This window comes from Phoxinus phoxinus (genome assembly GCF_949152265.1).
Source record: "Phoxinus phoxinus genome assembly, chromosome: 23".
In the NCBI taxonomy this organism is placed as follows: Eukaryota; Metazoa; Chordata; class Actinopteri; order Cypriniformes; family Leuciscidae; genus Phoxinus; species Phoxinus phoxinus.
The window spans coordinates 23,758,764-23,769,359 of NC_136898.1; the positions used below are offsets into that span (position 1 = coordinate 23,758,764).

General features: G+C 37.5%; 1 long non-coding RNA gene across 1 annotated transcript; it reads right to left on the minus strand.

Moving 5' to 3' along the window:
• Positions 1 to 8,231: 8,231 nt before the first annotated feature.
• Positions 8,232 to 10,071, minus strand: LOC306991643. The gene is made up of 3 exons (XR_013796144.1): positions 10,037 to 10,071; positions 9,397 to 9,531; positions 8,232 to 8,277 (listed from the first exon to the last, which is right to left on the minus strand). It is a non-coding gene; the product is annotated as an uncharacterized lncRNA (long non-coding RNA).
• Between the last annotated feature and the right edge of the window lie 525 nt (positions 10,072 to 10,596).

A 10,596-nucleotide genomic window follows, 5' to 3' on the forward strand; every position in this document is an offset into this window, starting at 1 on the left:
GATGTTTGTTACCGGATATTATGTTTCTGTGTGTATGTGCACATGCCGTCAGCATAACACGGTACACCTCTCTGCTCACCACAAGACCTCAGCTTATCAACATATTTGAAACATATTTGGTTTGAAACATAGAAAAAAAAGTCAATATTTATTAAAGTGGATATGCAAAATTCACTTTTACATGGTGTTTACTGTAGTGTGTGTGCACAACCACCCCATAATGGTAAAAATACACCCACTCCTTTTTTTAAATTCCCATACAGTAAATCATATAAGCAGTGTCTCAGAACAAGCCGTTCTGTGTTATGTCACAGACTCCGCCCTATTAGCATAGCCCCTCCCCTCAGTGAGCTGAACACAGGCCATGTTAATCTCCTCGCCAGAGTTAAAGTTATTCAGTCAAGAGCAGTGAGTGAGTGATTTTTCTTTCGTTGTTTGATTTATATTAACCGCATACCGGTATAGCAGTAGATACTGTATAATATTACGCTGCCTTCACTTTAATACACCGATCTAATATACACATGTGATTTCATTACTTGCTGTTTACATTCACAAACATAACCGCCTGTGTTTGTGTGAACTTTGTGTGTTGTTGACATATCCTTGTGAGTATTTGACAGTTTATGTGCAATAAGACGTGAAAGAGGACTTAGTTTAAAGGTGCAGTGTGTACATTATAGCGGCATCTAGTGGTGAGGTTGCAAAATGCACCCAACAGAAGTTACGGTGTCGTCGTCTGAGACAGCAGAGAGTAGCCAGTTAAGCAATGAGGTTTCTTTACAAAGATACATGAAGAAATTATGTTTACTTAATTATTCAGTAAAACGATATGTTATTGCAAATATTATTGTTACTTGTTCATCATTGTGTCAGTGTTTTATTCGCTGATTTTAGCTAGCTTCTTTGCACGAAGATCAACATAGTGACGAAGCACATTTGTCCGTTCAGGGCCACTGTAGAAACATGTCAATGTAAGGGGACTGCGGTGTATGTAAATGTAAATGACTCATTCTAAGGTAATAAAAACATAACAGTTCATTATGTACAATCTTTATACACCACTGAAAAATATAGTTATGTATATGATATTGTATTTATGTCAACAGATTATCCTAAATATTACACAGTGCACCTTTAATACTCACGAGACGCTGACATCCAGCTCTCTGTGTGCTCTTCAGATGTGTGTTTAGAAAACATCAGAAGTTTAGACTGATATGGCTTTAAAACACATGCAGATAAAAAAAGAACTGCAATTTAATCAAATAAATTCATCAACTAACCATTCAGAGACGTCCTGTTGCTTCTACATTGTGTCACTTCTTCTTGAGTCTCTCCATCTTTGTCTGACTCCGTTTTAACATTAAAGGCAGAACAGTTTCTGTCATTTTAGTGTGTCTGCGTGCAGTAGTATATTCCTGCACAACCGGAGGCTGCAGTTTTAGGACCCCAGTTTTAGGACCGCAGTTTTAGGACCCTAGTTTTTTGTGACAGCGCCACCTACCGAACTGGATGATATAGCGGCGGCTGCTGTTTCAGGACCGCAGTTCTAGGATCCAGGTGGTTTAGTTTGTACATAGTATCAAGATCCACCTTGATCCTAAGTCTCATTAGAAAATATATATATGTTTTAACAAATAAGATTATGGAATAGAATAGCTCCTGCAGCAGGTGGATTCGAGCAAGTAGCATCAAGCTACACGATACAATTTAAAAGATTAATATTAAACTTTTACTTAAAGCTCACTTTAAACCACCATCGAGTAAGATAGGATATTTGTACCATATTCCGGTCGCGGTTTAAAATGGTTTTAAGTCATAAAAAGATGTTGAAATATGGTATAATAAAGCAATTTATATGCAACTAATGGCTACACCTTGCTTGGCAATACTGTAAACATTCTTAATTCATGTGAAAATACCCAAAATTGCACGAAAATCACACACAAACCACATATACTCGAAATCGTGCATTTATTAGCTTCTTGTTTCAGGTGAAGAGATGTTTCTTAGCTTTGTTATCACGGATAACAGGACCACGTCATGCAGAAGGGCAGGATCATTGTCACGTTGAACCACGTGAGATGATTGACAGCTGTACAGCGAATGAGACTTGCGTACATTACTGACGCAAATCAGGAAGAGGAGACCCAGATCTCTCTGTGTTCGCTGTTTGAGTTTTATCATAAACACTATAGTATCGAGTCTTAAATCTTTCTAATGATGCTCAGTTTGTCCAGATAAAATAAGTAAGAGTGTGATGTTTTAACGAGTAATGAATGTTGATCAACAATCTGTTGTGATTAACAATGTGATCTGTTATCTTTGCCGCGAAAGGGGTTAAATTTGTGTTTTTGGTAATCCAGTTCTGTAGGTGGCGCTGTCACAATAAACTAGGGTCCTAAAACTGCGGTCCTAAAACTGGGGTCCTGAAACTGCAGCCTCCCGTTGTGCAGGAATACCCTTCTCTCTGCGTGAGGTAATCGCAACACACACACACACACACACTCACACGAGCTCTTGAAACCCCGCCCTCTGCAGCAGCTCATTTGCATTTAAAGGGCCAGGCACAAAACGGTGCGTTTTTGCAAACCATCAAAAATGACAACTTTAACATGTTATATAAAATATCTGTGAGGTATTTTGTACTAAAACTTCACACACACGCACTCTGGGGACATCAGAGATTTATTTTACATCTTGTGAAAAGGGGATTTTACCACCCCTTTAAAACAAGCAAACAACTTAGTTCATCTGCTGACGTATTAGTATGTCATTGAAACAAATTGTTAATTCATGGCCACAATACACTTTTTTTCTGCATGTCATGTGTGGCGACCTGTAGAAAGAAAAAAATAAACTAACCGATATGATTTCTGTCATTAAAAATCTCAAGTTTAATACTTTATCCAATACATTACGACATATGGAGGATATACAGTATTTGCCTTTGTCAAATTGTTTTATTAGAATGTCTATTATTTGAAGACTGGACTACTTTGTTTGTGTTTATTGGCTTTGTTAGAACAAGAAATTATATGAAGAATTTTTTTAAAATAATTTCCTAACATTCCGCTTTATTAACTATTTTTTCACATATGAATCACCCTGTATTTCACACACTTTATGTGCACACTTTAGCTAACAATGTGCCATTGGCATCTGTGGTGCTCTGGTCACAGTTTAAGAGAAATCAGAGGCGAGCTGCTCTTAAAATAGGCCCTTACAATGCAGCGTTCGCTCCGGGGGCTTAACCTGAATCTATCAATGCAAACAAGCCTGGTCATTCAACGGAAGAAAAGCACTTCTGGCCACTGTGGAGCCCTGACAACTGACAAACTGCATGCCCGGCTGTGCCCTGCAGTCTGCGCCAGCCGGCATCGTGAGTTAGTTAAGGAGCCATTGGTGTATCTGTCCAGATCAATAGAGCTAATTTCCTGCTTGGAGACACCTTTGCCAATTTATAAGATAGTACTAATCTATGTTTAGTGTGTGCCTGTATAAGAAAACAGGAAAAGTCTGGAAAATGCCATTTATTTTCTGTGTTGGGGACATTTGTTCGCCGAGCTGCTGGTCTGAATGCGAGGTGTGTTCGTGCGCACTGTTGGCGCGTTGCCATTTTGAGGCAAACTGAAATAGACTTCACCATTGACCAACTGGAACCTGGTCTAAAGTCAATGGTGCAGTATTTTTTTATTATTTAAAGAGCGCGTTAGTAATATGCGCATATAGGCAGGTCCACACTTTGTCCCGTAGTAGATGGTTTCGCTTTAATCTCGCACACGAGCAGATCCGTTTCATCGCTAGAGAAGCGTTCAGTTTTTCCGCTTGCAGATTTCGGCGTGTAAATAGCGAATCCGCCATGGCGTGAGTGCAACTGGCTTTTTAAGGGAATTGGTTTTGAGACTCTGATTGGTTTATTACACGTTACTCCCAAAACACACCCAATACTCATTAAGAGAATAGGGACGACCCTTTTAGACCATGTGCCGGGAGCACCGATCATTTTTCCCGCGGTTAAACTAGCAAAAGTGGACCATGCTTTAGACCATGGGTTTTCAAAGTCTAAGACAGTGGGCCTCTCTTTTGACACAACTTACCCAATGCTGACACATATCAACATATCAAAGGTTGGCTTGCTCATCCTTAACTTTCAGACTCACTGCTCCTCGTTAAAGCCAATATTTAAAGATATGCTCCCGCCAGTCCTGAGATCTCTCTCGCACACAATAACTGAAGCATATGCAGGCTGCAATGATGCCACTTTTTGTCCTCCTCTACCTCAAAATCCTGCTGATATTTGGCAAACTTTGCATATCGCAGAGCTAGCATCAACCATATTTCGCATCCATCCATCTGTGCAAGAGAATTTAACCTTTTAAGCATGCGCGATGTTTCAGATGGCAAGTGTAACATGAATCGGATACAATTGAAAGAACGTGTCAAAAAATCAGATAAAGGTAACAAATCAGAACTTTTTACATTTATTAATTTAAACTAATGAATTATTAGGCTATCATTTTTACCACTTGCCGCACCTCCCCTGGTATGCTCTGGCGCCCCCCTGGGGAGGCGCGCCCCACACTTTGAAAACCTCTGCTTTAGATCGTTAAAATAGGGCCCTGAGTGCGCCGGAAGGGTTTGTGCTTGATATTTAATAATCATTTGAAACTTATCTTGTCTTGAAAACTAGCATGAGTTTAAAAAAAAATTAATAAAAAAATTAAAAAGGAATTATTTATACCTGTATGATATTACACTGTACCCACATTGGACCAGCGGTTTGTAAAATGGATGGATAGATAATTTAGCTGTGAGCGCCATCTTCTGGTCAGGGAATTTATTCGCCGCAACCGTCACAGTGCATTATGGATATTCTCTATAGCCATTGTGCGTGCATCGGTTTGTACACATGTTATTGCGATGCATTGTGGGATTGCATGCGTGCACTCGATAACGTCCACTATGGTTTCGGACACCACTACAAATGGCTGATTCCCTCAATAGTGCCCTATTTAAGAGTATAGGGTGATTTCGGACACAGCCCTGGTGTATATTGGAGGGCTGATGGGGAACAGGTTAGGGACTGGAGGGATGCTGGGAAATTTAGTTTCTGACTACATGACTGGACTGGTGAAGGTGGGCAGATGGAGAGCATATGTGACAATTATTTGATATCACATTAAAGTTAATCTATTTTAAATGTACTAAATTGCAACTTAATTATTGCGAATGTGTAATTACGGTATACATACTTAAATAGAATTTACATTAAAGTATATTTTAGTTTAGCATTAATGCTTGTCAGTACATTCAGCAATAACTTTAACCATGTTTAAAAGACAAAAGACATAATTATGAACTACAAAGATGTAAGTACTAAACTGTCAAAAAAGCACAATAAAGTTAAGCTAATTGCATTTAATGTACATTAAAGCTATAATACATTTATTTAATTGTAAATAACATGCAATTAAGTGTCTGAAAACATCACATTCAGTTCACATATAAGTACATAAATATAAAGTACTTTTTTCATAATGCATTTGTCCTTTCTATGATGCATAGAAAACAAATGAGGAACAGGTACTAGAGCTTAATGATAAACATATGCTTTGAATGTCTAAAAATATGAAAATAGCACATTTTGTAACACACTTATCTAGAGAGATTCGTTAAACATGTCACAACTTCGATGTTCTAGAGAGCCATTAAGCAAGAGAACAATGCATAATTTGAATGCATAATTCATGTTTTTGGTTTATTTATGAGGCTGCTGGTCATTTTACAAGAGCAAAAAATATGTAGCAATTACCTGAGTTCAGAATGCTTTTGTGCACTGGCCATTTGGCAATACGAGCTGCTGGAAGTAAATGGTGTTCGAGTTGTCTCATGTAATCATAATCAAACCTGGTTAAAGTGAGAAACTGTAAATAGCAATTGTATTATTTGCTCATGTAATAATAGTTGCATATACAAGTGGATGCTGAAGGGAGAGAAGTGCAACTCTCTTACAGAACTGTGTTAATGACAAAAATGTATTTGAATACAAATGTATACTGTAGATTTCGACAAGACAAGAGTAGCCTACACCACATTTGTATTCAAAAATATTTTGAATATAAGCTCTAGGGAAAGCATTTGTGGTACTATACTGTTACCACAGCAAATATGTTCACTGTACTCTGACTATAACTGCATGGTGTTTGTTTTAAACAATAAGAGTCCAAATGTAGGCCTATTGTCTGTGGTGATTGACAGCACACTCTAGAGCTTTAAATTAAAAGCATATTATCAGAGGAAAACATTCTGTTATTGTCAGCGTTCTTGTTATTGTTGCAGCAAAAGATGAGTGCCTGTATACTTTATTTAACAATAAATCAAAATAAACACTCAGGATAACAGTGAATATAAACATTCAGTAGGGTCCAAAATTCACAAACTACATTGATAATATGAGGTTTTTCATTTCCCATTCAAACCTGAAAATAAAACCAAGAAGTTGGACATAAGACTAAAAAATCATTACTTTCAGTAAATCAGTTCAGTATTGAGGCAAGCTGTAGATAAACTCAGCGGGATGTTGGACACTCCTGGTCTCGATGCATCATATATAGTCTTTTCATTATATAGTCAGAGTGTCCTTGTGTTTCCAGAAAACTCTCAAGGTAACTTTACACTCTCTTCTTCCGATCTCCTGGATACAGCCCTTTCACATAAACAATCTTCCCTGTCGGCTCACATTTGGTTATGTGTCTCTTGTGCCATTTTCTTCGACCTTTCCTTGGGTGCTTTGTGCTTCTGTGCACACTGTAATTACAAGAGGCAGACAATCCCTGTGAAAGACCAGTCATGATATATGACACATTACCAGCTGCTGATGAGTCATGTTTCTCTGCCGTTATGAAGAGCAACAGGGCTTTCCTTGATGGATTGGTGGTGTAATTACATTTAGCACAATGTAAGGCTTGACTGTCCATGCCTAAATGATTTTGTCATAGCAATAACTGTTGCATTCACAAAACTTGTAAATATATTAAAAAAAATCTCAATATACAGCACTGAACTCATATTCAGCCAAGATGGGTCCCTAAATACAAGTGGTATTTGGTGCAATTGTGTGTACTTGTATTATTATTATTTTCTTCTGTGAAGTTAATATGAGATCTAGAGCAAGGGCAGGCTAATATGAATTGTGGCAGCGCCCATTAAATTAGACTTGAAATAAAAGTTTTTTTTATTCACAGAAGGAACCTTTTCATAGTTCCTGTAACATGGTGGAAGTACACTGTAAAAAGTAATACCTAGATCTAACTTATAAAAAATGAGGCAAGTGGCTGCATTGGATGTTTTAGGTTGAGTCAACTTGCAGCCTTTTTTAAGTATATTGAACACAGTAACATTACTTAATATGAATGCAATAAAATCAAGTTGAGTTAACTAATAGTACTAGTATTACTCAGTTAGATAAACCTACTTTTCTTGGTACAGGTAATGTATTTATGGGTTGCTACAAGTAACCTCTACTCATTTTAATTAGGTTTTATGAACTTTATTTTTTTAGTAAAATTAACCTAATCATATGTGAATAAACATTTTAATTGAGTCCTGGCTATAACCTCAGAAAATAAATCTAAATGTCTATTCTAAGCACTGAATCCCTTTAGAATTTGTCAATAACAATTACAAATTCAATTGAAGAAGAAAAAGATGATGAGAAGATAGATTGAAGACAATAACATTTATTTAATGTCAACCAGTGTCACTTTTAGTACAAAACAGCAAATAAATGTGCCCGCACATTTTATAATATAAAACAAACACTGTATAAGTGCATTGAAATATCAAAACTGCTCAATCTGCTATGTTTGAATAAAGTTAAATGTGAGCCATAAAATCACATTGTATCACACTGGAACTGCAATGTCAAACATTATTACAGTATTTCTCTATTTTGAACAAAAATAACCATGGAAATTATATTACCTGACCAACTTGTACCTGTCAATTGAGTCTTAAAGGAACATGCTTTAAGGTAAAAATCGCATGGGGTCCAATCCCACAAAAAGCCTCTGATCTCAAAAGTATACACCAATTTTGAGGGATACTTGAGGTCGAGAGCATAGGTAAGTCCAAACAGGAGGCAGCATGCTTTCGACAGGTTTGACACATCTCTGACCACGGGCTGTCCTTCTATGATAATACCAATCGTGTCGGGATGATTTGCAGTGGGCAACTGCCAAGCTCAGCATGCACCTCTGTTTCAGCACGATTCTATTGGAGGAGATAAAAAAAAGAATCAATAGTTTGGTCAGACAAACAGGTAATGAGATGAATATAGCAGACAGGTAGAAGACACAAAGTTAAAATTGTACTTTTGTTGCTAAAGGTGGTGGATACTAGACTGATACTGTGACTAGAGCATGTGACCAGAGTGAAGTCTACCATGACAATGCCATAGAGTGTGGGTACTAAACTATCATGATCTACTGTAGCATGAGTGTTGTCTTATTCTGGTTCAAAGGATGCATTACAATAAAACAATGCAATTGTCCTTGCCTAACCCATTACTCATCACATTACTGTTTATTAATGTTTATCTCCACTTTTTTTGGAAATAGGCTCATTTTACAACTCCCCCAGAGTTAAACAGTTGAGTTTTACTGTTTTCGAATCCATTCAGCCGAACTCCGGGTCTGACGGTACCAGTTTTAGCATAGCTTAGCATAGATCATTGATTCTGATGAGTCCAGTAGCATTTCTTTCAAAATGACCAACGAGTTTCAATATTTTTCCTATTTAAAACTTGACTCTTCTATAGTTAAACCGTGTACTAAGATCGACGGAAAATGAAAAGTTGCGATTTTCCAAGCCTATATGGCTAGGAACTACTCTCATTCCGGCGTAAGAATCAAGGAACTGTGCGGCCGTACCATGGGTGCAGCAGCGTAATGATATGACGAAGCACCTGAAAATAGTCCCCAGCTCGGTAACTTCCAACATGACCGGGACTAAGTTTGTGTAGTTTTTAGGCGGCAAATTAGGTTTCCAAATAATTACGGTTCGGGATCAGCACCAAAGTAAATGTAATCTAAATTGTCTCTCACAAATGTCTCCATGCTACAAGGCACGCTCTTGTGCAAGCAGGTCGTCACGTTGCTTTGTTGACGGCAAGTGCTTCGTCATATCATTACGCCTGCTGCACCCATGGTACGGGTGACAGAACACGTCAAAAAAAGACGTCATAACTTTCATTCTTGCTCTTCAGTGGACGTCTCTTCAACATACGACTTTTGTGACAAAGATGTTGAAAAGATGTCTTTTAGACATACCTGTGCTCAGTGAGACAGACAGACAGACAAATAGACAAGTAGCTTTAAGCCCAATACATACGTGGTGGACACTGATAAGGTCTTCCTGTCTCTCCCCCATGTACTCAATCAGGCATCTCAGGACCACTTCTCTCCTTTTCTCTATTGTCCAGGATGACTCGAAATTTTACAGCTGCCTCCATTTTGATGATGTAGCCTTAAAAAGATGACAAAACAACATATTTTTACATTCAGTCTGGCATTGTTTAGCTAGCATTCTTGCAATATGTATTTTTTTGTATTAAAATCTCAACAAAAAAACAGGTATACTTTGAGCCACATTTAATTGACTTTTTCTCCAATTTAATTTTTATGATACACATTTTAAAGCCTGGTAGTTTTTAGTCCTACAATATATTTAACTAGATTAAGGATTTTAGTCATCACATGTCAGGATCTTAAATGGTCACAGAAAAACAGTTGAGTAAATGTTAGTGGCAACTGACAGCTTACCAAACTGCCTCAGAGAAAGACTGACTGATAATAAACTGCTCTATTTGGTGATTTTTACTGTTTGTTGTGGGGAGGAGACAGAAAAGGTGATCATATCTGCCTTCTATTGGTGGTTGGTACATTAAAAACGTCGAAAGAATTTTACCTATGTGTTACTTACCTGTGAATAGTTATAGCTGTATTTGTATAAATTCTGAAGTTTTTCTTACCTGGATGTGAAGCTTGAAGACCCCAGGTAACAAACACGCTCGGGTATCTAAAGACCAGGAAAATGTTTGTTAGAATAAGATTGAAAATCAGTGGTAAATGTAACTTATTTAAGAAATGGGTTAGAAATTGTTTTGTTTTTTTTCAACCAAAACTCTGTCATTAATTGACAATGCAGCATTAAAAAAAAACGTGGATCAAATATCTAAAATCAGACAGACTAATAAGCATAAGTTACATCTCTACAGTTTAATCTTTGTATCTGCTTTACTAATGCAAAAGTATAACGTTACTAACAGAATCTCCTACACACGGCTAACGTTACCTTGTTTTGCCGGCTGTCCATAAAACACCATCTTACTTTCCCTTATTTGCCCGCACAACTATTGCCTGAAGGCTCGAAATTGCGACCGTTTCGATCGCATATGATCCCAAAATTTAATGTGCAATCTAGGGCATTTGTGCAAATAATTATTACCTACGTCAGCCTTTTTTTAAAAACAAATGTTGTTACAGTGGCGATGATGTTAGCAGGTGCTGCTAGAAACGTGCATTAAAACAC